The 22,993-nt window shown below is 41.9% G+C and overlaps 1 protein-coding gene across 1 annotated transcript in view; it reads left to right on the top strand.

The window, feature by feature from the left end:
• PRR16 (proline rich 16) overlaps nt 1–22,993 on the top strand; it is a 195,986-nt gene that overhangs the window by 170,579 nt on the left and 2,414 nt on the right.

A 22,993-nucleotide genomic window follows, 5' to 3' on the forward strand; every position in this document is an offset into this window, starting at 1 on the left:
CAGGCAGCTTTCCAACCACTCCTCACAGAGCCTGTAGCGTTGCATGGGGTTGTTTTGACTCAAGTGCAGCACCTGGGACTTGGCCTTGTTGAACCTCATACAGCTGGTCTCGGCCCATCGATCCAGCCTGTCCAGATCCCTCTGCAGAGCCTTCCTACCCTCAAGCAGATTGACACTCCCACCCAGCTTGGTGTCATCTTCAAAGTTACTGAGGGAGTACTCAGTCCCCTCAGCCAGATCATCAATAAAGATATTAAACAAGACTGGCCCCAAAACTGAGCCCTGGGGAACACCACTCATGACCAGCCACCAATAGGATTTAACTCCATTCACCACCACTCTCTGGACTTGGCCATTCAGCCAGTTCTTTATCCAGCGAAGAGTACACCCATCCAAACCATGAGCAGCTTGTTTCTCCAGAAGGATGCTGTGTGAGACAGTGTCAAACGCTTTACTACGGTCCAGGTAGATGATGTCCACAGCTTTTCCCTCATCTGCTAGTCAGGTCACCTTGTCATAGAAGGAGATCAGGTTGGTCAAACAGGAACTGCCTTTCATGAACCTGTGCTTGCTGGGCCTGATCCCCTGGTTGTCCTTCACATGCTCAGTGAGCCCACCCAAGATGAACCGCTCCATAATCTGCACTTGTACTGAGGTCAGGCTGACAAGCCTGTAGTTCCCAGGATCCTCCTTCCGGTCCTTCTTGTAGATTAGCATCACAATGGTGATCCTCCAGTCATCTGGGACCTCCCCTGTTAGCCAGGACTGCTGATAGATGATGGAGAGTGACTTGGCCATCTTCTCTGCCAGGTCCCTCAGCACTCTTGTGTGGATCCCATTTGGCCCCAAGGACTTGTGAGTGTCTAGGTGGTGTGGTAGGTCATTAACTGCTTTCTCCTGAATTGTGGGAGGTTTATTCTGCTCTCCATCTGTTGCAGTTTGGCTGTGTTTGGCAACAAAGGGCCACACAGTCGCTCTGTCCCTCCTCCCCCCACTGGGGTGGGGAGGAGAATGGAAAGGAAAAGACAATAACTGATGGGTCGGGATAATAGCAGTTTAAAAGAACAGCAAACAAAGTGAACAGTAACGACAACAATAATGATAAGGAGAATATGCAGAACAAACAGCGAAATGCACTCCCGAGTGCTCTGTGCACTCCCGAGCCGCCACCCACTTCCTTCCAGCCAGCTCCCCCCACTGGAACCCAGCATGACAGCACATGGTATAGAATATCCTGTTCTGTTTGGCCAGGTTGGGTCAGCCTGCCCGACTATGTCCCCTCCTGGCTTCTGGTGAAAATTAACCCTGTCATGGCCGAACCCCTGTCTTACAGCTCAGGGGGCTGAATATCATGGGATTAATCAGTCTGACTATTAAAGACTGAGGCAAAGAAGGTGTAAAGTACCTCAGCCTTTTCCTCATCCTTCGTTGCAGTGTTCCCCAACTGCGTCCAATAAGTGATGGAAATATCATGTGGCAAAAATATATGTCACCTATGTTACACAATGCATTGATGGAAGTATTTCAGTAAATATCAGAAGAAATAAAATGTCAAACCACTATTTATTGTTATATGCTGGGTATTTGTCAGATGAAGATTTTCCCGAGTAAAAAAGCACGTACAGTAGTTAAAATGCTTCACCCTGGCTGTGAGTCTGCGTGCCCTCGCAGAAGCTGAGACTAGCCAGGGAAGTGGGGTACAGAATGGTGTTGGTGCTGGAACATCGCACCCCGACCAGCTATTGTGCATGTACCCAGCGGTGGTGCACGTAGACACACTCTTGTGTGTCAACCAAAAGACAGTAGAAGTCATCACTGTCTCTACCATGGCGCTATGTCTGCAAGTTACGTGTAGTTTGGTTTCTTGCTGATGTAGATATCTTGACTGTGGTCCTGGCTATACTGCCAGCCATGTTGCAGGGCTTATGTAGGTGGTGTCAGACATCACCATAAGTAATGGGGTTGAAACAAATAAAAGATAGGTGAAGTGGCCTTTCATGTAGTTGCTATATTACAGTCTTATTTGAAAGGTGCAAGTGAACCTGAAATAGTCCACGTCGAGCATAACCATTTCAGCAGTAAGAAAGATTAAATTATATGATTAATACATATTTTACTTCTGTATCTTCCATCAAAACCCATGGATTTAGCACTAGTAAGGTATTACAGAAGAAATAAGTCTGTTGTAAGAGCATTGAATTAGGCGGTGATTATTTCAGTTGATTTTTGTTTGGAAATAGTTTTTGTGAGTACACGGGTATTTTTGTAAGTACTGAAAGGTAGCAAATAATTGTATGAGTAAGTGTGATTTCTAAATATAAGCTGGATTTTAAGTTTACTAAAGATCTGTCACCTTAGGGGACTTTTAAACATAGTTTTCTTAATTGCTGAAAAATTAAATGAGAAATTTAAATGTTATTAAACATGATTAGTGTACTGGCTGTTTCTTATAGGATACAGCATTAGGAATTACATTTTACTTAATACAAATAACATAAATAACCTCCTTAGATTTTCCTTCTAATTCCATCTCAGTCAATATGCCATTATTTCAAAAAACTCTTAAACAAAAGGGCTTTATCTGTTTAATCTTGCAGTTTTCTGAGGGAGAACTTTGTGATATTGTCTTGATCAAGATGAAGATTGGTTCTCTCCAGAAGCTTTTTTGTTACTTTTTTGTGATTACCTATTTTTTAAAGGAAAAACACATCTGAGACACCATCATCCCACTTAGTTTTTGTACTGCTACTATTTGACAGCTGCAGTAAAAGAAAATTATTACTAATTGCTTCTACACATAGATTTATTAAAAAATTACTATCTGAACAGCATAAGACTTGTATTTCAATTAAAACCTCTAAAGCAGAAACTACATTTTAGTTACGGCTGGTGCATTCTTGTCGGTTACTAATGTTCAGCTAACTCTTAATCAGTTCACACTTTTTGAACTTTCCTATTGATGGGAGCTATTCATGGGGTAAAGGGGGGAGAATGCTACACAGAAAGAATTATTCACCTCTAATCTCTACTTTAGAAAATCCTTTCATAGAAGATAATTCCCTTTTTTAACTAATGTATAGTTTGATTTCAGCCCACAGGCAAGATAGAAGATTCACTTTTTTGGTTGCTATCTGTAGCTTTACTGCTATATATCTACTAACATTAGAAACATGAGAAATATAGCTAAAACAGTACTGGTCTTAGAGTCCAAGTCATCAAAAAGAAAAGAGAAGTTTTACCTTTTTACAAAGGCAGTTTTACTTTTCCACTATCATCTCCATCTGAGGTGGCCACTAGGCTGCATTATTTCAAGCAATGCAAGCCAGCAGGGCCCAAACTGTTCATTTGTATCCATCCTGTTTAATTATAACTCTGGAAGGAAAGCCAGTGTATTTTGACTCACACCGAAAGTAAAACGTGGACTGTGTATTTGTATGGCCAAAAGGAAAAACTGAAATCTGTCATTCCTTTCAGCATTTAGATATTCAAGCTGACACAAATCCAATTGCTTTTCATTCACTCATAAATAAAGCATGGACAGATGTGCTAGATTTACAAATTGCTGGAGAAGGAGAAGGTGTTTGTAGACTGCCTTTCTTTTGCCAATTGTTGCTAGAGATAAGAGAAATCCTAACTGAGTTTCTCTGCCTGAGGCATTTTTGCAGCTTCCCTGGTGTCTGAAGCATGCTCTGTGTTTCTGTCTGGAGCAGTATGGCTTCAGCTGCTCATGGCCACACCTCTGACTTCTTTGAGATTTTCGTAGAGGAAGGTGCCACAAGAGAGGAGAGAGTGAGTGCTGAGATGATTCTTGTGTTTTAGAAAGACGATAAACACCACACTGAGAGGAGAAAGCACACCTTTTTCGTCTGCTTGTCCTATGTCTGCAGGATGGATTGAACTCCTCTTCTACAGCCTCCACAAACACATACCCTCTTCAGTTTACCTGACAGTTGTGGATACACTGCCAAGGGCACTCCCTATTTTGGGGCATTACATCTAAAGCCTCTCCATTGCCCACAGTTCTCCGTCAGGATTCCTCCAGGTTCTGAGCTGCTCCTTCTGCAAACGTGACCACCAGCCAGGTCATGCTTTGTGCCCGCTTTCCCCTTTTCTCAACAGCCATGAATACCAAAAACTGCAAGCAAAAACTTCACCAAATTCTGACCTCCTGTCCTTCCTTCTTAAGTCCCACACCAGAAGCTGACTTTTCCCAAGCCACAAAGAGGAGGTAAAGTCTTCTGACACTTTTTAACTTCCCCTCCCTTTAAGGAAAGCCATATGCTCTTAGTGACTTGGTTACCTGATGCTCATTGCAGCAAAAAAGACAGCTGAGTGTCTTTTCACCTGCTCTCTGCTGGAATATGTTTAGACATTCCCCAAAATAGTCTGGAATTTGGTTCTCAAAGAAAATTAAGTTCACAGTTATACTAAGACTTTAATAGAAGATTGCAGGAGCATGCAGCTAGCAATTTACCATTCAGCACATACTCTGTGTTGGTGGGAGGAGTGGCAAGACTTCACTCAAAATGGAGGCTGGTATTGTGGTAAAATGCTTTTCAGAAGTCAGCTGTCAGCTTGCCATTTATCCATTATAGACTTTACAGGCTTGAGATGGTAAGTGAAGATTTTATTATGTCAGCAATGAGCTTTCAGCTGATCATTGACGTACAGTTGTGATTAGTCAGTGATTTATATACCTACATGCCCAGAGCTTGTTATATTTCTTTCTGGCTTTTTTTTCCTGGTTTTCTTACTGGAAAATCACTATGACACAGGTAAAACAGTTTACAAAGGTAAATTTAGCATCTTTACTTTTAGTGGTGGTTACACGTTGATGTCTTTTTTTAGTAAATGTGTTTTGAAAGTTAAGTATTTCTTCGTAAGCAGTAAGCATGTACTTCTAATTATTGATGCAGATGGTTCAGTTTATTATCTTGGTTTATTGTCTCAGGACACGTTTGAGAATATGAAATATAAGTGTTGGAAGTAAAAGCAAGCTGTACCAGTTTTCTTCACTTAGAATTTTTTGTACCACTCTTCATTAGAGGCTCTTTAAGGCATTAAGAATTATAAGTCTTAGGTAATTAAAATGGTGATATTAAGGCTTAATACATTTTTCAGTATTAACTGTAGAAGAAAGTTTCATCAGGCTAAAATTCCAGCTTCTGTTGTTGGATTTGCAAGAGAAATACAGAGTTATTTTATTTTTCATTGTTATTTTAATCAGATGAGAATTTCCAATATATACTTCTCCTCTTCATGGTGCTGTCCGGAGCACAGTTCTTTGCACAAAAAAAACCCCACAAACCCAAAACCTACCAAAATAATACAAGGTCCGTTGTGACTGGAGCAGAGTTGATTTTCAACTATTTGCAAGGGAATTATCCAAATTATGGATGCAGCAGGCTTTCGTTCCTCTTTTGCTTCTGGGTATATTGCTTTGTCACACAGTGCTTAACACAAGGTGCATGCTGTCTCCACCACGCTCTTCTCACTGATGTCTAAAATCATGTCTGGGCTCTACAAAGTTTATCAAAGAATGAATTTTTTTTAATGACTTAATTTACTTAAATTTTATGGTATTACATTTCTTTGTTTTCTTATATTTGGCTTACTGCACCATCAGGGCAACTGATAACCCACTGTAGAAGTTCCTTTATCTAGTTTTGTCATAGTGACCAAAGTGCTATTTTTCACCAAATATATTTAATTTTTCCTATTGTCATATTTGATACAGCACTGTCATAAGTGTTTGTCAATTGTCCTTTTCCTGGAAGTTGCCCTACCTTAAATAAGTTGCTCTTTTGAACTGCTGATGCATGGTCAGTGTCTTACATGGGTACTATTGTCTGTGTAAACTAACACCAGTCCTTTTTTAGATGTGTTAGTATTAAAAGGAAAGAAGGAACACAGGAAAAGAGTATAATTAAGAAAAATCAGAGATTATCTACTTGTCAGGGTCTGTTTGTTTTTTTTTTTTTCAATCATTCTGGTAGAGAGATCGCAGTTTATTGTCCTCCAGACTCTTCGAGGCTGTGACAGAGATGCCCCACAGAGCTTCTGGGGCCTGATGTGTTTCTTGGTTTTGTTTCTTGTATTGCTACACATTCTTACACTCTCCATTCCACAGAAAGAAAATAGGGGCACTGGAGAAGTCACTGGGGACACACAGATGCCTCTCAGAGCATCTGCAGAAGCATCAAAACAGTGATGATTCCCCATGACTTCAAGAGAAGAGATCACCTTCCCATACAAGGTCACAGCAGCAGACATAGGTTTGTGTAAAGCATTGGTGTTTCGGTTTCGGCTGCCGCCGGCAACAAAAGCGCCACGCGACCGCCCCTCCCTCCGCCGGCGTGCGGAGGAGAATGGAAAGAAAGAGGCAGAAACTGGTGGGTCGGGATAAGGGCAGTTTAACAGAACAGCAAACAGAGGGAAAACAGGAACAACAACGATACAGATAAGGAGAAAACACAACCACGAACCGTACACAGCCGCTCTCCCGAAACCGGACCGGCGCTGCGCCCCCCCAAGCCGTGAGTGCCTTCCCCCCGCGCCGCGCCCCCCCCCCCAACGGAACCCCGCGTGACGTCACATGGTATGGAATACCGGGCTCTGTTTGGCCAGGTGGGGTCAGCCCCCACCCCCCGGCTGTGCCCCTTACTGGATTCCGATGCAAATTAACCCTGTTCTGGCCAAACCCAGGACATTATCCACCCCTTATTCCATACCATCTACGTCATGCCCAGGTCCCCCATTGTCCAGTTGATCACCACCACTTCTCCTGTCTCCAGATATCATTCCTTTAGTCTATGGATCATCACTCTAAAGTGTCCATTGAGTTCATTTAATCCATGACTTCAGGCTCCATCTGTCGTTATGGTCTTCTTACTATGCTACTACTGGTACAAAATATAACAATTATAACAGTGATAACAGACAGTGACAGGGTTATTTAACAATTAACTTTATACAATTTATTTATGGACTATTCTCGCTGACAATTAAATCCCCATGAGGTACACATCGGACTTCCCCATCCTTCCGCATTACCCACCAGGTACACCCAGGTCCTTGAGCAAAAGCAATCCCGCGGACGGGCTTGCCTTTGCCCGAGGCAGGACTAACCCAAACCGTCTTCCCTAACATGTTCCGCATGTGCACTACAGGGACTTTATCCCCTTCTACGGGGCGCTGAGGTTTTGACTGCGCAGGACCAGCCCTGTTGGTGGACCCTCTGGTGTTGACCAACCAGGTGGCCTTTGCTAAATGGGTATCCCAATTTTTGAAAGTCCCACCCCCCATTGCCCTCAAAGTGGTTTTTAGCAGCCCATTGTAACGTTCAATCTTTCCAGAGGCTGGTGCATGGTAGGGGATGTGATACACCCACTCAATACCGTGTTCTTTGGCCCAGGTGTCTATGAGGCTGTTGCGAAAATGAGTCCCGTTGTCCGACTCAATTCTTTCGTGAGTGCCATGTCGCCACAGGACTTGTTTTTCCAGGCCCAGGATGGTATTCTGGGCGGTGGCATGGGGGACAGGGTAGGTTTCCAGCCATCCAGTGGTGGCCTCCACCATTGTGAGCACATAGCGCTTGCCTTGGAGGGTTTGTGGCAGTGTGATGTAGTCAATCTGCCAAGCCTCCCCATATTTATATTTTAGCCATCGTCCTCCATACCACTGAGGCTTTACCCGCTTGGCTTGCTTGATTGCAGCGCATGTCTCACATTCATGGATAACCTGTGCGATAGTGTCCATGGTCAAGTCCACCCCTCGGTCACGAGCCCATCGGTATGTCGCGTCTCTTCCTTGGTGGCCCGAGGTGTCATGGGCCCACCGAGCTATAAACAGTTCACCCTTATGTTGCCAGTCCAGATCCACCTGAGCCACTTCAATCTTAGCAGCCTGATCTACCTGGTGGTTGTTTTGATGTTCTTCAGTGGCCCGACTCTTAGGGACGTGGGCGTCCACGTGACGGACTTTTACAGCCAAATGCTCTAGCCGGGCAGCAATATCTTGCCACAATGGGGCAGCCCAGATAGGTTTGCCTCTGCGCTGCCAGTTGTTCTTCTTCCATTGCTGCAGCCACCCCCACAAGGCATTGGCCACCATCCAAGAGTCAGTGTAAAGATAGAGCACTGGCCACTTCTCTCGACTGGCAATGTCTAAAGCCAGCTGGATGGCTTTCACCTCTGCAAACTGGCTGGACTCACCTTCTCCCTCGGCAGTTTCCGCGACTTGTCGTGTAGGGCTCCATACAGCAGCCTTCCACCTCCGCTGCTTCCCCACAATGCGACAGGACCCATCCGTGAACAGGGCATACTGTTTCTTATCTTCTGGCACCTGGTTATACAGTGGGGCCTCTTCAGCATGTGTCACCTCCTCCTCTGGCGATGCTCCAAAATCTTTGCCTTCTGGCCAGTCCATTATTACCTCCAGAATTCCTGGGCGACTGGGGTTTCCCATTCGGGCACTCTGGGTGATCAGCGCGACCCACTTACTCCACGTAGCATCGGTGGCATGATGCGTAGAGGGGACCCTCTCTTTGAACATCCAGCCCAGGACCGGCAACCGTGGTGCTAGGAGGAGCTGTGCTTCAGTGCCGACCACTTCTGAAGCAGCTCGAACGCCTTCATATGCTGCCAGAATCTCTTTTTCAGTGGGAGTATAGCGGGCCTCGGATCCTTTGTATCCCCGGCTCCAGAACCCCAGGGGTCGACCTCGAGTCTCCCCTGGTGCTTTCTGCCAGAGACTCCAGGTTGGGCCATTCTCCCCGGCTGCGGTGTAGAGCACGTTTTTAACATCTTGCCCTGACCGGACTGGACCAAGGGCTACGGCATGAACTATCTCCCGTTTAATCTGTTCAAATGCCTGTCGTTGCTCAGGGCCCCATTCAAAATCATTCTTCTTCCGGGTCACGTGGTACAGAGGACTCACAATTTGGCTGTAATTTGGGATGTGCATCCTCCAAAAACCCACAACACCCAGGAAGGCCTGTGCTTCCTTTTTGCTGGTTGGTGGAGACATAGCTGCTATTTTGTTGATGACATCCATTGGGATTTGACGGCGCCCATCCTGCCATTTTATTCCCAAAAACTGGATCTCTTGCGCAGGTCCCTTTACTTCGCTTAATGGCGAAACCGGCTTTCAGAAGGATCTGAACTATTTTCTCCCCTTTCTCGAAAACCTCCTCCGCTGTGTCGCCCCATATAATGATGTCATCGATGTACTGCAGATGTTCTGGAGCTTCACCCTTTTCCAGTGCAGTCTGGATTAGTCCATGGCAAATGGTGGGACTGTGTTTCCACCCCTGGGGCAGTCGATTCCAGGTGTACTGGATGCCCCTCCAGGTGAAAGCAAACTGTGGCCTGCACTCTGCTGCCAAAGGGATGGAGAAGAATGCATTAGCGATGTCAATTGTAGCATACCACTTGGCTGCCTTTGACTCCAGCTGATATTGAAGTTCTAGCATGTCTGGCACGGCAGCACTCAGCGGTGGTGTGACTTCATTCAGGCCACGGTAGTCTATTGTCAGTCTCCACTCTCCAGTAGATTTTCTTACTGGCCATATGGGACTATTAAAGGGTGAGCGAGTTTTGGTGATCACTCCTTGACTCTCCAGCTGGCGGATCAGCTGATGAATGGGGATAAGGGAGTCTCGGTTGGTACGATACTGTCGCCGGTGCACCGTTGTGGTCGCGATTGGCACCTGTTGTTCTTCAACCCTCAGCAACCCCACAACGGAAGGATCCTCCGAGAGACCAGGCAAAATGGACAGCTGTTTAATTTCTTCCGTCTCCACAGCAGCTATGCCAAAAGCCCACCGATACCCCTTTGGGTCCTTGAAATAGCCTCTCCTAAGATAGTCTATCCCAAGGATGCACGGAGCCTCGGGGCCAGTTACAATGGGGTGCTTCTGCCAGTCCTGCCCAGTGAGGCTCACTTCAGCCTCCAGTAGACTCAGCTCTTGGGACCCCCCTGTCACTCCCGAAATGCAAATGGGCTCTGACCCTTTGAACTCTGATGGCATTAAAGTACACTGTGCACCAGTGTCCACTAGAGCTTTATACTCTTGTGGATCTGACGTGCCAGGCCACCGAATCCACACCGTCCAATAGACACGGTTGTCCCTTTCCTCCACCTGGCTGGAGGCAGGGCCCCTCTAATCCTGGTCAGAGAAATTGCTGCTCACCTGCTGTAAAAATGACTTGGAGGTCCCCTCCAGAGGATCGGAATCAAGGTCAAACTGTCTGCCTGGTCTGGAGAGCTGGCTTTTGGAAACTGGAGCGGCATTTTTCCTAACAGAGTCCCCTTTTGTGATTGTTTTACCTCGCAACTCACGTACTCGGGCCTCTAGACTTGAGGTGGGTTTTCCATCCCACTTCCTCATGTCCTCTCCGTGGTCACGCAGGTAAAACCACAGGGTGCCCCGGGGTGTATAGCCTCTGTATTCCCTCTCCTGAGCAGAGAAACGCCTGCCCCTAATAGCTGAGATGCGGGCCCGCACAGGTGGGGAGTAGGACATATCCTCTTTGAATTGCTGGAACTGTCGGGACAGTTTATTCACAGCTGAGACAAGGGAGGAAGAGAGACTTTCCTCATATTGCCGGAGTCTGACAGCCACCTCATCCACTGTTGGTGCGTCTTTACCTTTCCAGTTTACAACTACCACTGAGTTGGCATGCGAGGAGGGTGCGCTCCGCACAAACTTCCTCCACATGGATTGTGAGCACTGGAGTTCATCTGGGTCTGTGGGTACCTGCTCATCATCTGTGTCACAGTAAACCAGCTCCCGCACAGCTAATTCCCTCAAGTACTGAATACCCCTTTCCATATTGGTCCGCTTGCCAGGATAGCATACAAAATCGTCACTGAAGGGGTATCTCTCCCTCACCCCTGAGAGAAGTCTCCTCCAGAGGCTGAGGACTTGTTCCTTTTTCCCAATGGCCTTGTCAATGCCCCCATCCCTGGCCAGGGATCCCAGCTGCTTGGCTTCCTTGCCCTCTAATTCCAAGCTGCTGGCCCCGTTATCCCAGCACCGCAGCAGCCAGGTGGCAATGTGCTCGCCTGGGTGGCGGCTGAAATCTTTCCGCATGTCTCGCAGCTCGCCCAGGGACAGGGACCGGGTGATGATCTCTGTCTCTATCTCCCGTGATGACCCTGGCTCATTATCATCCCTCCCGGAGCGATCTGCTCTCTTTGCATCTTTCTTTAGTTTTACGGGGGCGACTGCTACCGGCACAGGTTGGTCATTGGGCTCAGCCACGCTGCCTGCAGCTGGAGCTGGGGCTGGAGCAGCTGCTGTGCCTGCCAGGGAAACCGAGGCAGACCCTGCAGCTGTGGCAGCGGCGGTGCCGGTCGGGGGGGCTGTGACTGCCTGTTGGGCTGGAGGGGCTGCAGGGCCGGCTGGGGGGGCAGCGCCAGCTGCAGTGCCTGCTGCTTCGTTCCCCCCCCTTTCCCCCTTAAGGCACTGAACAGTGTTGAACAGGGCTCGGTAGGCGTGGGCCAGACCCCAGCACGTTGCGGTGATCTGTGTCTCTCTGGAGTTCCCAGGGTGGCAGCACACTTTTTGCAGATACTTTACTAGTTTGTCCGGATCCTGTACTTCCTCAGGGGTGAGTTTAAAAAACACCGGAGGTGCCCACTGCCCTAGGTACTTGCCCATGCTGTCCCACACACCCAGCCACTCACAGCTATCCAGCCCCGGGGCAGGTCTCTGTCTGTTCTTAACGACTTGCTTAACCCTAAACAAAAACCAAAACCCGTTCAGGAGGCATAACAAAAGGAGAGTGCTGCCCTGAGCATCCCAGGGGTACTCGAAATTCTCAAAAGCAGTTAGGACCAGCCTGAGGAAGAAAGGGGGAGCGAAAGAGTGGGGGAAGGTATCCCCTTCGGTTTTCCCCACAGATTGTGTTTGATTACTAACAAATTCTAAGACATAGGGTCCGAGGTACGGAAATGACCGCAGTGCCGCATGCAAACACAAGCCTAATTTCATGCACATTGACGTCATCATGTCATAAGTCGATATCGTACAGTACAGTAAAATCATAATCCTGATCCTTTTCCCCGTGACGATGAATAGCACCACAGGGAACAAGTACAGCAAGTACGGATTCAAAAACCACAACCATCTGATGAAAGACAGAAACATTTTTACCGGCGACTATTTAAGTAACACAGAATGCCTACAACAAAATTTAACAAAATTTAAGAAAGCAGTTTTAACACCCGCTGCTCAGCCCTGCCGTTATCCCCGCCCCACGCTTGGGCGCCAATTTAATGTTTCGGTTTCGGCTGCCGCCGGCAACAAAAGCGCCACGCGGCCGCCCCTCCCCCCACCGGAACCCCGCGTGACGTCACATGGTATGGAATACCGGGCTCTGTTTGGCCAGGTGGGGTCAGCCCCCACCCCCCGGCTGTGCCCCTTACTGGATTCCGATGAAAATTAACCCTGTTCTGGCCAAACCCAGGACAATTGGGATTATGTGTAAGTAAGAACTTGCTTGGATTCAAACAGCAGAAACAGGAAGTTAACAGACTATAGGGTAGGATTTAAAGAACAATGGTGTACAAAATAAAGTAAATTCAGAAAATCTGAAATTTGAGCACATAACTAACCGTAAGCATAGACTTTGTAAGATTTGGAAATCTTTGTTCAAGTTTAAGTACTTTCTTGTAATAATTTTGACTACTTCAGCAAGAGCAAACTGTTTCTGGATGCATCAATTACAGAAAACAAAACCGAGTGTCCTTTCTGTATATCATGAGAGATAGAAAGTACATCCTACCTGAAAAAGAATTAACAGTGATTTTGGCCTTCTGTCTTGTGCAGAGGAGGAAATGCTTGAAGAGATGTTTCAATATACAGAAGAACATGTGTGACTTATCTGAAGAGCTGCAAACTCTGTTAGTATGAAATGTGGCTTGGAAAACAACATTGGGGAGAACCTTAGCCAGCTTGTATTGAAGCAGGGATGGCCAGCAATTTTTACGTCAGAAAGCCAGTCTGCACTGGCAAAGGTCTTAAAGTTTGCAAATGCTGATATGGAAAAAACCAAAAAACATCCACAAAAAAAAAAAGGATTTTATGTTCACTGTGAGACAATCCTTTAAGCATATTTCATGGACAGTATGAACAGTCTAAGGCAGAGATACTTTGTGGCTTTGAATTTTTCCTGCAGTAAGGAAAGACATCTGAAACTGGGATAGATAGTTGGCTGTATAATCTCCTTTTCCTGCTGAAGTTCACCCCATGCTGCTATGCACTTGAAGTAGTTCTTCACTACATTTTTCACATACATAGATTTCGATAGGAATGCCTGTGCTATTACAGAGGAATTAAGTTTCTTAAAGGCAAAATGGAGGTAAAGATTTGTTGCTAAGCTTGTGTTTGACTGTCCTGTCCAGTTGTATGTAACTTTATACATCATTAGAACTGAATGGAGATAAACAGTAATCACTATTTGTCAAAAAAAATGTTTCATTCAAGTCTAGATTTCTGGGCATTCAGCTTAAAATGACTAAGCAGGCTACAAAGTGACCCGTGGCAGATCTGCAAAATAAGAAGCTGAAAAGCTGATATTTGACTTTTTCCAGAGATGCCCCCAGATAATCTTTTTGTTTCAAATACAGTGTTATGTCACACCAATATAACAGAATTGTGGAGACTCACTTCTAGGATTAGTCAAATGAAAAGGTATCATTCTGAATGCCTAAGAAAAAGATAATTACTGATATTTCTGCCTTTAAAACATCAGTTGCATATGGTTTGTTATGTTTGGAGTGGTGGATGAGTGGGAATAAGACAGCTAATAAGTAGGTTTTAAGAGAGGATGCACAGAAACATCTGTTGTTTTATATACACGTATTTAAAGCAGCTGTTGAAACAGAAGCTAACATCACTTAAAATGAAAGTTTACACAGAACCATTGCATTTTTGCAAAAATTTTAGCTTCCTGTATGTCTATTTTTATAATCCAGAAAGCAAGTATATTCTAATAGAGTATGTACCACTTCAAAAATCACAGCTCTTTACCAAGGTTTACATTAATTGCATTTAAATATTTGCAGAAATTAAATAGTGCTGTCCATACATAGATTCTTTCATATGTCTTCAGTGTAAATGTCGTGTCAAATTGATCTCTTTTATGCATTTTGTTGCTGAAAGTACAAGGCATAGGAAAATTTACAGATTCTTAGCCATGGAGTTTTTTTCATCTTCCAATCTAAGCATATATTCTGTTACATTTTTAGAATATTGTTTGCTGTTCACCTTCAGTTTCTTCCTGATACCGTGATTTCCTTGGGAGCTCAAGAAAGTAGCTGGTTAAGCCTTGGTAAACAGATGTGAAGAAGTTTCAGTATTTTTCTTTCACAATGCATGAAGTCTCAAGCAGTAGATGCAACTGTTTCTACAGTGCCTTGTGATGGAAAAGGCCTGCAGTGGGTGGTTAGGAAGTCTTCCAGTACGCTGCTGAAGTGCAGAGACTCACAGTAAACACTGTGCCATTGCTTCCTGGCCTCAGGGTGTCTCTTGTAGACTTCTGCCCAAGGTTCAGCAGTGAGCTGCTCAATAATTTCTAGCAGCTAAAAATTCCTAGCTACTAAGACAGAACCTCCCAGTGTCCAGAACTGTCACAGAAAACCCTTTTCTTTTGTAAAGAAAAAAATTGAATTTGAGTATGTTGACTAACCAGAATACTAATGAATCATTGTGAACTTTTAGTCACATTGGCATGCTTAGGGAGAAAAGGATAGTGTAGTTTCAGTAATCTCCATTTCTCTGCTGGCAGTGAAACTAATTTTTTTTCTTCTGTGGCAAAATATTTGTGCCAAATGATAAAGAAAAAAGTGAATCCTGCAAAACACTTGTTAATGAACATCCTTTGTCAACTAGAATCATAAATTATTTCATTCCTCAACAGGCAAACCCACAGAAAGGCTAAGCCAAATATTTACAGCTGTTTTCTGATGTCTTTTAAGTCCTTTTGCCTTGCAAAGTAGACCTAATTCTACAAGGCTGCTGGATTTCTTGAGTAATTTGAAATAGATGAAAGATCAGTGAATGTCAAAAAAAGCCAAAATATTGATAGTTACATTGTCTCCTACATGGCTCCTTTCACCCATATACTTTTTTTTTTTTTTTTAATTCAGACAGTGGAGGGCTGCCAGCTCACTTATCATCCACCCTGCCTAGCTCCAGGCTGAATGAGAAAAGGTTACACCTGTCAACTGGAAAATGTACTCTGGGAGAATGATTATCAAACCATTCACATGTCACTTTAAGATGTGTAATTATACAAAAACCTCTAAACTCTAAAAATTGAAACATAAAACTCAAAATTTTTAAATAAAAGCAGATGCAAGTCCTTGTACTGTCCACAGTACAACAAACTGGTAATACCTTCATCATTTTCCCAGAGGTGATAAACAGCACCATAGGGAATGCACACAGCAAGCAAGAATTTACATAACTCAACTGTGTGACCAAACAAAACAACATTGTGACCTGCTACTATTTAACTAATATAATAAATGTGTTTAACAAATTATTACTGAGTTGTTTTAACACTGGTTGGACCTGCCATTATCCCACCCCTTCAAGCCCATGTTGGGCACCAGAAGGGCTGTCGTGGTTTAGGCCCAGCCAGCAACAAAGAACCACACGGCCGCTCTGTCGCCCCTTCCCCTGGTGGAGTGGAGAAGAGAATCAGAAAGAAAAGGCAAAACTTGTGGGGTGGGATAAAAACAGTTTAACAGAACAGCAAAGGGAGACGAAAATAACAAGAATACTCATAAAAAGTATGTACAGAGTGCAATTTTCTTACTGGCCAATGCTCATCTCACAATAACTAGCAAAAATTACCCTCTCCTGGCCAGATTCTGCACTGAAATATCGAGCATGATGCCACACGGTATCACATGTCCTATTTGATTGGCTAGTTTGGGTCAGCCCCCCTGGCTTCTTGTGAAAATTAACCCTATCACAGCTGCACCCAGGACACATTATTTGCTTGCTATGGCATTGCCTGTGTTAAACTACATAGATAAACTTTGTGACCAAATGCCCAAGTGTGTTACTAGCTAATTTTTCACTAGTAGTTAGAAATAGAAAGTTACTTCTTTTAGGGACTTAGCTGTCTTTTGCCTCTCTTTCTTCTCCTCATCTTTGTTCTACCTTCATTTGACACGGATGTGCATTCAAGCTAATTAAAGAAATTTGCTTTGATTCAACATGAAAAGGAGGGCAAAAATAAGGGCAGAAATATTAAAATAGTATCACATATTATCTAGCTCTTATGTTTAAAAGCCTATTTTTAAACCAAAAAAGCTCAGTGAGAATGAATAGGTGGGTTCCCTGGACCATATTCTTTTCCATATCACTATAAGAGATTCTCTTTGTGTATCTCAGATGCAGAGCCTCCATTTGGGAAAGTGGCAGTAAGCCTCAAGTTTACCTAACCATGTATCCCCACTCCTCTGGTATTCAGCAGAGGGATGCTGCAAGAAGCAAGTTTTTTCTTTACCATGAGCAATGTAGGGTTTACTTGTTTCAGTTGTTTCACAAGTATAGAGGGCCCTCAACAAGCATCGAAACTCTCTTGTTTTAGTGTTTGTGCGTGTAGGTTCAGTGTTTCAGAGTGCTTACATTCTGAAAAGATGACGCAGAAATATGTAGAGAGTGAAAGTGACAGGGTCAAATAAAATGCTGTTAATTTGCAAAACATAGATTAAAAGTATTGCTTGAATCTGAAAGAAAATCTGCAGCCAAACCAGAAAGCGGACCCAAATTTCCTTTAATGTAATTATGTGTCTCATATGTAAGTCTAGCTTTATGCTTTTGTTATTGTTCACTGAACATTTGGTATAAATTATTTCAGTAATCCCTTCTAAAGTAATACTCATGCTTTCTGTGTTAAAAGACCTTATAGCTAAAGAATTGAGATCTACTCTTCAAGAACTATCACAAGATATTAGAGTGGCTGTCAATACATTAAAATCGTTTCCATAGTATCATTAGCATGTCTCATCTGGGGACCTAACTAAGCTGAAGGATGACTACTTCCATATAGACAGAACTGATCTAGTTTTCACGTTGTAGCTCAGCTACTACTGCTGGTACAACTGCAGTGGCCATTAGAACTGTGGCTTTTGAAGTGACCTTGGAAATTGCAGTCTAGCTGTTTGCAGCCTTGTGCACATTGTTGAAGAACTGTCCTGTAGCTAACCCAACTCTGTAGAAGAAAGAGGAATTAATGTATATATGTACATTGTATGTATACACATAAGTAGTATATCTTATAGATACATAAATGTATATATGTTTATATTTACATATATGTATATATATTCTACTACAGCCATTAATATGCAATCATTTAAGTGTACTTGGTCTACGTCAGAAGCCGAACTGTAAATGAAAATTAGGAAGATCCATGCCTTGTTCCTTTGAAAGATAGCTCTAATTTTATATCCTATTCTAGCACAAAAAGAAAAGCTGATTTCCTCTTCTTGATCATTTCTTACCTTTTCTGTGCGTTTTAGTCAAATACGAGACAAAATGTAGTCCAAAGCTAATTTTGGAGAAAACAGTATTTCTGGGAGCTAGTAAACATGCATCCCAGAGACAAAATGAAGAAAAAACACCCTCCTAGAAACATTTTGTGAGCATTTGTCTCATGAAAGATGCATCGTAACATATCCAAAAGCTAATGGAAAAAGATACGGTCTTCCTAGGAATGTATTCACACTCGGCGTAACCAATACTATCTTAAGACATGCTTTAAGACATTTTCAAAGCTGTTTTCCGATATCCAAGTGGGTGAATGACCAAAAAGGTAAATGAAAAGAAAGTCACATTCAGAAAAATGACTGCATAAAAATTTTTATTTAAGTTGAAAATAGTAAACAGAAATGTATTATCTCAGGCAAGAAATATATATAAGGAATTTCAAAAATGCTTTTTTATGTATCCTTTCTGTACACGCGGAGGAAGTAAGATCTTACTTCTCTAGTTAAATTTATGTATATTTCTCTTACCAGGTAAGATACCTCTGACCAGTGAACAAAGCTGCCAGAGTTTCCCAGGATACATTATCATGACTTTTCCAGTGCCATTCTTTCCCCTTTTAGCACTTTTTAGTCAGAGTTTGGACGTTTTTTGCATTCATCACAGGAACCCCTAATGTAGACTATTTACTTCCATGGTGTTAAGATATCACCTGGAATCTTTGGGTGCCTACATTTCAGCTGTGTTAGAAACTAGTGGTATCAACAAAAAGGCTTAATTTTGTATTGTCAGACCCATAAATTGCTTCTGTCAAATCTGAACTGTTTGGGACATTATTGAGAAAAGCAGCATGGCGATTTGGCCAGCAGTGAATTTCATATATATTGACAAGCACGATGCTTCTGATAGACATTGCATCCTTCTGTTACCATTAATTTTTCACTATAAAAAAATTATTCTAGAGTAGCTCTCAGAGCAAATATTCTGATGGTGGTCACTTTGTTGTGCAAACACACAAAGACAGTAAACTTCTACAAATACATTATTTAAGCAGTATGAGTTCAATTGGAAAAGTGTATTTAATAAACGCTTTTGTCGTATACTCTGACATAATTTACAGATTTCTATTTAGGGTTATCTTCATAGAACTATATATAGAACTGGTTTTAGAGAAAGCTGTAGAGACATCAAAGCTGGAATAACAGAGGACTTGATAAGCACATTAGGGAAGTGTTAAGAGAGGTTAGCGAAACTAAAAATAATGCTGCTGTAGAAGCTAATACATGCTGTCAACATATAAATGCATTATAGTGTGTAAAGGAAAAAATGAAAAGGTATAAATTTAGATATTTTGATTTTTTATGCCATTTACAATCTATTTCAAAGGTTTGAAGGAAAAAGAAAAGCTTCCAATAAGCTATCGGGAATTCTTTTTTTCTTATTGGCAAATAAATTATTTACAGACTGAAACAGTAGGATGAGGAAATCATACATAAATAAGTATTCTGAGACTTTTCAGGAAAAAAATAGGAAGAATTGCAAAGAAGTTTTGTGGTGGATTTGTTAACATTCTGGGTTGTTGAGATCAGGTTGTTTTAGTTTTTACAGAGAAAGATGTCTCAACAGTGCTATACCACAGAACACAAAAATGCTGGCAGTGGCTTAGATATTTAAAGTGTTGATGGAGAAATAAAATGCTTGGTAAAAGCATTGATTTTGCATTCAGCAGAATTCCTTTAATCATAAAACATACACAATTTTATCTGGAATATTCTGGCTTCTGACTGAAGCTGTGTGTCTTCTGAAATCTGTTACTTAAATTTATACCTAAAAAAAAATACACCACGGGTCATGACGGGGATTTCTTGGACAATACCGAAAAGCAAAAAAAAAACCTACTAAAGCATTCCCTTCTCTTCCAGTATTTTTTTTTTTCTGTTGAAGGAATTAGCACAGTAATGCATCGTATCTGAAAGGAGTAAAAAACCTGAAGTAATGTGGATAAAATAGTCTGTATCTGAAGCTCAATATTTCTGTATCTTTCAGGTATAACTGAATAACTGAAACAGATGTCATTACTTTTTAAACAATATCTAGAATATATGTGCACTAGGTTTAGGACGGTTTCTTACTATGTAATTTTTTATTTTTTTTTTCTTACAAACATTTATTATAATCTTAAATATGTGAGTACAGGTAATAGCTTGGCATGTGCTCTGACTGCTAGTGTGCTTCTGATATGACAGGTGAAAACATATGTCCAAATAATGCTGTCTGTGCTAAAATAGCCCAAATAATGGAGATTTTAATTAGGCTGTCTCTCAGGTGCTGTTATCAGACACTTAAAATGAGGTGGAAATTACATACCTTAGTATTAATCAACTAAATCTCTCTTTCTCAACTGAATGTGAAATGCATTTCCTAGTTGTTTTCTCCTTTTTCTTGATAAAAGGCACTAAACTCAACATAGAAAGTTGCGTATAAAATAACCGTTTTTTGAGATCATTGGCAGTCAGCACTGCACTGATCAGTTCAAAGGTGATGTCTTGTGTATAATTTGCTTCATGTCTTTCTGTCCTGCCACTACAGAATCAAACTGCATTTATTATTCTTTAAATATTGAAAGTTGAACCTGAGTATCTCTGTATCTGAGTATCTTGGAAACAAAATTTATTGCTTGTTCAGCTAAGCTTGGATAAATGTCCCCTCCTATGATTTTCCTGTTTTGTACCAAACCTGTGAATCATTGTTCAATTTATGCTAACCAACGTATGCATAGCCATCCCATAGATCTGCGGTGAAAGGGTGGTTCCCTTTTGGAGCCTTTTCCCCTCATATTTTCCATCTACAGCGTTCTGCATAGCACTCTGCACAGTGACACTATGGTCATGGCTGTGAGGAGGAGGAGCATGTCATGGTAGACTGGACTGGACTTACTTTCAGTTTTTAAGAAAATGGTGACAAGCAGAAGGAAACTGAAGGGAGTAGATATTTTTTGGGTAATACTGACATAGAAGTAAAAGATATTTTTTTATTACAGAAGAGTAGTTATCATGTTTTGAATGGGGAAAACAATGACGTTGGTTTGTCTGCGTCTCTCTTTTTTGGAACTAAATACTGATGCTGTATCAGTATTTAGGCAGGAAGAGAATGATGCAGTGATGCTGCCAAAGTAAGAAAGGGAAGGAGAAGGGATGTGAGTGAACAAAACTGTCTCCCATAAACAGTCTGAACTCTGGCTCCCTATTAAGGTCAGTTTCTTTCACTAGGAGGATATCGACAAGTTATGGTGTAATGAACAGATTTTGTAATGATGAATTAAATGTAGTGATTTGAATGTAAATCCTTGCTGTCAATATAGTAGAAACTATAGAATTAAGAGCTAGACAATTCGGGATAGGAATCTGTAATTCGTAGACTTTTTTTTTTTTTTCTGTGACTGGCCTGTTTTCTCTCTGTGCATCACTTTGTCTTGTGTACAACAAGTATTTGTAATTACGGATATTTTTTGGAGGTGGCAAGAGGAACTGCTTCTTCTGTTGTTAATACAGGTGTTGACACCTTCTGAATTTTCACTGGGCGAGCACAATCATAACCTTCTAATTTGAACAAATTCTTTATTAATGTGGAGAGCTGCATCACATTTTTCATAGTGGTGCAATTTGTGCTTTCTAGCAGAGATATCATAAAGAAACAAAACGTGGGCTGTTCCTCTTTGGTAGGATGTTGATGAAATGAAGGTGGATGTACAACGGGGAAAGAATCTAGTTGTGTGGCGTAAAAACTGAATTGGAGAGATGCTTAGAGGAAGCCAGGTATACCTGATATACAACATGCTGGTGTTTGTGGTCATGATATTGAACAGGTTTAGGAACTGTAACCCAGAGGGAAAAAAAAACTATATTGCTTTTCATGCCTACAGCTACGCAGCATTGTACTATACTATGTTCAGAACAAGTCTGAGGAACAATTCTGACAGAAAATGAATGTGATTTGTATTATTTCTTTTTTTGTTGTTATTGTTGTTATTACTTTTACATGTCTTTTGCTGTACTATATTAATCCTGTTTCTAGAGTATTAAGCTGAGTTCTAGGGCAATACCATCTTTTTTTGTGTGATTTTTGTGAGGTATTAACATACAAGGATCATTAGCCCAAATGTAATTGAAGCCTGAAACTGTGACAGCTGAAAAAATGCTGTGTGTTTCTAGTGACATGAAGCCTGTCCTCAGTTAAAAAATAAGCTGCCAACAGATATTTAGGATACTCCTCCTATGAATAATGTGAGCCAAATAGTAGATTAGGAAAAAAAAATTCCTTCCAGCACAATTTTGTCATACATTTATTATACCATGTTTGGTAGACTGTTGGGTTACATTGGGCCACTGTCACAGTCCTGAATATTAATTAAGTTTCCCTGAATAGTTGATGTTTTGTTTTAATTGGGGGAAAAAAATAAAAAGGGTTCACAGCACACCAGCTTCAGATTCTTTTTTTTTCCCCTGCAAAAGTGAATTTCTGTCCTACCCATTGACAATCTTTATCAAATTGAAGCATACCAGTTAACATGAAATAAGAGGAAGTGTGAATGAAGAGCTGGATTCATAAAACTGACGGCAAAGAAGTATTTTTCCTCCCCCTTGCATGATGTGGCTCTGGTTGTAAATTACCAACACTGGAAGAAGAAGTTCTCATTCTTTGCCTCAGGAGGTGTGAATTTAATTATTTAATCCAAGTTAGTGCCCTAGCTACCAACAGATAAGTATCCCAAGATCTCTCTTTTTGATGCTGTTTTATTTTGTCTAATACATAAAAAAAGGAAATTCAGTGAGCCAGTGAATCTCCGCACTAGACTGGAGCATCGTTCTCTTTCACTGACTCTAGGACTATTTCAGTGTTCTGTATAAACCAAAGCAGTTTCACAAAAGAGAATATGAGAGACCCAGATCAAAATTTTATGTAGTATTTTAGTGATTAAGAAGCTTATCTGTCAAGTGAGAAACTTCTGATGAATTCACTTTCTATTTAATTTGAGAACGGGGATTAGAATCCAGATTCTCAGGTTAAATTAGACTTGAATTCTTAGATTTTTTTTTTTTCAAACGCTTAATGTATAGGTCTCTACCTTTAAGATCTCAGGAGTTCTTGTTACATTTTGTGCCCCAAGGCATATTGTTAAGCTGAATTGTTAGATTAGGTGTATTAAGAAGGGTAGTCTTCTTAAAAAGGATAATAAAAAAAATATGATTAAAAAATCATAATTTCAAGATCCCTGTGTACTAGGATACTAGGAGACCTAGAATAGTAAAGATCGGTTTCTCAGGTGATGTAAAGTAATGTGATTTCAAATACACTGTTGAAGTTAAATCCACTTACCTCGTCAGAGAACCAAGGCTTATATAAATAAAAAAGTACAATTATAAAAGGTCATGTTTTGAAATATTGTAATTCTTTAAACTGTTGCTTAGGTGAAAAATAGAA

Source organism: Opisthocomus hoazin, chromosome Z (assembly GCF_030867145.1).
Source record: "Opisthocomus hoazin isolate bOpiHoa1 chromosome Z, bOpiHoa1.hap1, whole genome shotgun sequence".
NCBI classification, from domain to species: Eukaryota; Metazoa; Chordata; class Aves; order Opisthocomiformes; family Opisthocomidae; genus Opisthocomus; species Opisthocomus hoazin.